This window comes from Bos indicus x Bos taurus, chromosome 1, assembly GCF_003369695.1.
Source record: "Bos indicus x Bos taurus breed Angus x Brahman F1 hybrid chromosome 1, Bos_hybrid_MaternalHap_v2.0, whole genome shotgun sequence".
Lineage (NCBI taxonomy): Eukaryota > Metazoa > Chordata > Mammalia > Artiodactyla > Bovidae > Bos > Bos indicus x Bos taurus.
This window is the reverse complement of record NC_040076.1, coordinates 110,363,019-110,368,905: the sequence shown is the minus strand read 5'-3', so window position 1 is coordinate 110,368,905 and position 5,887 is coordinate 110,363,019.

Genomic DNA, 5,887 nt, shown 5'->3' with positions numbered 1-5,887 from the left:
GTTCTGGTAATTCTTTAAAAACTTTGTTGTTTTGGTTCTCTTTAAGACAGCTGCATTATGATCTGTAAATGCTGGTCAGTTGCGTGAATGAATGTGTGATTGAGTGACTGAGTGAACAGACCTAACCAGAAACTGCTGCCTAAACACTTGTGCTCTGAGAAATCAGCAAAAAGTGCATTATCTGGCAATTGACTTAAATCACAAGAGAATAGTAAATATTTTGCAGGTAAGCGCTTGAGGGAAAGGGATAAGTTTTATATTAGCAAACAGCAATAGTAAAAAATATATATATATATATATATATATTACCAGATTGTCCCCTTCAGAAGGTGTTGAAGGAAATATAAAAAGGAAGTGTAAAAATTTCATCCGCTCTCAAGCACCTTGCTGCTGCTGTTTGGCCACTCAGTTGTGTCCCACTCTTTTGCAACCTCATTAACTGTAGCCCACCTGGTTCCTCTGTCCATGGAATTCTCCAGACAAGAATACTGGAGCAGGTTGCCATTTTCTTCTCCAGGGGAATCTTCCGTACTCAAGGATCAAACACCTGAGTGGGTCTCCTGCATTGGCAGGCGGAGTCTTTACCACTGAGCCACCAGGGAAGCCCCTCAAGTGCCTTAGCTGCTTTCAGCTAACCTAAAGTGACCTGACTGGTAAAGAAGCCTCTTCAATGTACTTTCTCTCCAGTGTGATTTTTAAATTCATGTATCAGATCAGATCAGATCGGGTCAGTCGCTCAGTCGTGTCCGACTCTTTGCGACCCCATGAATCGCAGCACGCCAGGCCTCCCTGTCCATCACCAACTCCTGGAGTTCACTCAGACTCAGATCCATCAAGTCAGTGATGCCATCCAGCCATCTCATCCTCTGTCGTCCCCTTCTCCTCCTGCCCCCAATCCCTCCCAGCATCAGTCTTTTCCAGTGAGTCAACTCTTCGCATGAGGTGGCCAAAGTACTGGAGTTTCAGCTTTAGCATCATTCCTTCCAAAGAAATCCAAGGGCTGATCTTCAGAATGGACTGGTTGGATCTCCCTGCAGTCCAAGGGACTCTCAAGAGTCTTCTCCAAAACCACAGTTCAAAAGCATCAATTCTTTGGTACTCAGCCTTCTTCACAGTCCAACTCTCACATCCATACATGACCACAGGAAAAACCATAGCCTTGACTAGACGGACCTTTGTTGGCAAAGTAATGTCTCTGCTTTTGAATATGCTATCTAGGTTGGTCATAACTTTTCTTCCAAGGAGTAAGCGTCTTTTAATTTCATGGCTGCAGTCACCATCTGTAGTGATTTTGAAGCCCAGAAAAATAAAGTCTGACACTGTTTCCACTGTTTCCCCATCTATTTGTCATGAAGTGATGGGACCCGTTGCCATGATCTTCATTTTCTGAATGTTGAGCTTTAAGCCAACTTTTTCACTCTCCACTTTCACTTTCATCAAGAGGCTTTTGAGTTCCTCTTCACTTTGTGCCATAAGGGTGGTGTCATCTGCATATCTGAGGTTATTGATATTTCTCCCGGCAATCTTATTTCAGCTTGTGTTTCTTCCAGTCCAGCGTTTCTCATGATGTACTCTGCCTATAAGTTAAATAAACAGGGTGACAATATACAGCCTTGACGAACTCCTTTTCCTATTTGGAACCAGTCTGTTGTTCCATGTCCAGTTCTAACTGTTGCTTCCTGACCTGCATACAGATTTCTCAAGAGGCAGGTCAGGTGGTCTGGTATTCCCATCTCTTTCAGAATTTTCCACAGTTTATTGTGATCCATACAGTCAAAGGCTTTGGCATAGTCAATAAAGCAGAAATAGATGTTTTTCTGGAACTCTCTTGCTTTTTCCATGATCCAGTGGATGTTGGCAATTTGATCTCTGGTTCCTCTGCCCTTTCTAAAACCAGCTTGAACATCAGGAAGTTCACAGTTCACATATTGCTGAAGGCTGGCTTGGAGAATTTTGAGCATTACTTTACTAGCGTGTGAGATGAGTGCAATTGTGCAGTAGTTTGAGCATTCTTTGGCATTGCCTTTCTTTGGAATTGGAAAGAAAACTGACCTTTTCCAGTCCTGTGGCCACTGCTGAGTTTTCCAAATTTGCTGGCATATTGAGTGCAGCACTTTCACAGCATCATCTTTCAGGATTTGGAATAGCTCAACTGGAATTCCATCACCTCCACTAGCTTTGTTCATGTATAGTATTGTATATTTTAACTAAGCAAAGACCTGTGGAGTCAGACCAAATTTTATAATGGTTCCATGGATTTAAAACAGGGATTCAGCAAATTTGTCTCCTTCCTGGCACCACTGTAATTTATACCATTTTAGAAAGCTGGAACTGTGGTTAAGATTTTTAAGGGGAGTCTGCAAACCAAGATATTCCAGTATCATACAATTCTGTGGATGAGAAAGTTTACATGTGCAAGGTTAATAATTACTGGGCCCTTTGTATTTATAAATTCTAAAGCCCAATCCACCTTTTTGCTATAAACCTCCTTCAGTAAATGGTTTAGATACAAAAATAATCATTAGGGCCTGAAATATTGATCTTTGAGGAAAAATTTTTATGATACTAGGTCTGAAAATGACTTTTAAAAATGATGCCAAACAGTCCCATATGGTCATTTAAATCAGAGGGGTTTCCGTTAATTAAGGAAGGTAAGTGGTTTTGTGTAGTCAGTTTTCTCATCTTTGTAGGTTTTTTTCCTGACTACAAATGATAAGAATGTTCTTTGAGACTTTACAATCCAGTTTTTATAAAATGCCATACAAACCAATAATATTTATATACAAATTAAAAGCCAGAAGCAGTACGGAGGTTCCTCAGAAAACTAAAAATAGAATTAGCATATGATCCAGCAATCCCACTCCTGGGCACATATCCAGACAAAACCATTTCAAAGAAACATGGCGCCCCTATGTTCATAGCAGCACTATTCACAATAGCCAAGACATGGAAACAACCTAAATGTCCACCGACAGATGAATGGATAAAGGTGACGTGGGGTGTGTGTATACACACACAATGGAATACTACTCAGCCATAAAAGAGAATGAAACACCCATTTGCAGCAACATCAATGCACCAGCATTTATCATATTAAGTCAGTCAAAAGAAAAATACCATATGATATCATTTAATGTGGAATCTAAAATATGGTACAAATGAAAACTCATTGGTGCCATATGACTCACAGACACAGAAAATAGATACGTGGTTGCCAAGGAGGAGGGGAGAAGGAAGAGGGATGGACTGAGAGTTTGGGGTTAGTAGATGCAAACTAGTATATATAGGATGTATATATACCAACAAGGTCCTACTGTGTGGTACAGGAAACTCCAATCTCCTGGGATAAACCGTAATGGAAAAGAATATTTTAAAGAGAATGTATAAATGTGTATAAGTCACTTCACTGTACAGCAGAAAACACAACATTGTAAATCAACTATACTTCAGTATTGAAAAAGCCAGAAGCATTTTCCTTAGCAATGATAGTGTCAGGTTTTAAAAACAGACTCATTAGTTTATTGACTTAGGTACTCTGATTGCAGGCAAAATAAATAGGACTACTTTTCCTTAGCTTGCTTACCTTATAAGCTATTATCATCCTAGGCAGAAAGAAGATGCTATTGAAGAGTTTCATCACCATTATTAGCTGGTCTTCTTTTATTGCTTTACTCACTCTTTAGCATATTTTTTGGGTGACTAATGCCTGACTAGAACTCTCAGATGGCAGCTCTTTTAAGGCTTTAATCTTACATAAATGTGGGAGATTTGTATGTTAGAATACTGCTAAATTCTTCCAAACCAGAGCAGATAGCCACCCACTTTGATGATGTTAGAATTTTAAGGGCTTAATTGTACTTAAAGTGAAGTCGCTCAGTTGTGTCCAACTCTTTGCGACCCCATGGATTGTAGCCTACCAGGTTCCTCCATCCATGGGATTTTCCAAGCAAGAGTACTGGAGTGGGGCGCCATTTCTTTCTCCAGGAGATCTTCCCAACCCAGGTATTGTAGGCAGATGCTTTACTGTCTGAGCCACTAGGGAAGTCCTAATTGTGCTGAAGTACCTAATTAATGGACTTCCCTGGTGGCTCAGATGGTTCGATCCCTGGGTTGGGAAGATCTCTTGGAGAAGGAAATGGCAACCCACTCCAGAATTCCTGCCTGGAGAATCCCAGGGACGGAGGAGCCTGGTAGACTACAGTCCATGGGGTCGCAAAGAGTTAGACACGACTGAGCGACGCGACTTCACTTCACCTAAATAATAAGATGAAAATGACCAAAAGCTCCTATGAATTCAGTGATCTTTTAAAGCAAATTCATATTAACATGACAACCATATCTACATTTTATGTGTAGGATATACTTAGTTTCTCAACAACATTTAGGGCTCACGTGTATTAATGGACTCCTTACAATAATTCCTACACGCTGCTAAAGTTTACAGCTAATAGGCTGGAAACAACTGGGCTGGACTATTTCTAAATTCAAGTTTTATAACTATTTATCTCCTTAATTATCTCCAACCCTAAAATTTAGCCTTAATCAAATCAGCTCAGAGGCTCAACACAGTGTTCAGAAGCCTCTAACTCTTATAAAATAAGTTTTAGGTGCCAAATTGTCATTGGTTGGGCCTTCTGTCTACATACATCAGCTGCACTTCGGTGTTTCACAGCACATTAAGTACAGTATTTAACAGGTCTGAGTGGCAAGAGTACACTGCTGCTGCTGCTGCCAAGTCACTTCAGTCATGTCCGACTCTGTGCGACCCCATAGACGGCAGCCCACCAGGCTCCCCCATCCCTGGGATTCTCCAGGCAAAAACACTGGAGTGGGTTGCCATTTCCTTCTCCAATGCATGAAAGTGAAAAAAAGTGAAGTCACTCAGTCATCTCCGACCCTCAGCAACCCCATGGACTGCAGCCTTCCAGGCTCCTCCATCCATGGGACTTTCCAGGCAAGAGTACTGGAGTGGGGTGCCATTGCCTTCTCCGGCAAGAGTACACTAAAGAGATGCTATCCAACTATATGAGACTGTGGGACTCTTCCAAGCTAATACGAATTCCTTTTGCAGCCACCAGTTTATAAATTTTTTTTTGAGCAGCAGTGATGGATTTGGGGCATTAACCCACACTTTTCTGACAAAGGTCCTACTTGAAGGTTTGCATTTCAAAGTATCTTGGTTATGGGTTTAAATCATAATTTCTAAGCTGAGTGAAATAAACTATGCTACTTCAGAGTAGCAACCATAAATCGAATGAGAATTACTCTCAGTGATCTAAGCCAACTGAACATAGTAACTACAGCTTTAGTTCCAACCACTCATAAATGCAGCTGAATTTCTTCTAAATGTAAATTTCTACCCATATGAATACATTTTCTAAAAAAAAAAAAGTTTGTAGTCTCATTTATAATTAACTTGTAGGCATATATAAGTCAGTGCTAGATAGGAGTGGGAATGCAGATTTTGTGAATCATTGTTACTCAATTTTGCAATGAATTACTGTCACAGAGAGCAGTGGCTTAGTCACAAGCCTGTCTAAGAAAGTTACACAATCTTAGTGTTCGCTTGTGGACTGAGATACAGAATGTGAAGCAGCACAGTACCTGGCTCACGGTATACGATCACATTTTAGCTAGTGGGAGTAAAACAGAAGTAGTATTATGGTACGCTGGATAATGGCCCCCAAAACACACAAGTCCTAATTCCAGGAACTTGTTCATATGGTATATGGCAAACAAGGCGTTGCAGACATGATTTAAGGCCTTGGGATGGGGAGATGATTCTGGATTACTCTAGAAGCCCAATGTAATCAAGGGTTCTTCCAAGAGTGAGGCAGGGGACTTCCCTGGAGGTCCAGTGGCTAGTGGTCCACTGAAAGGTGAACAC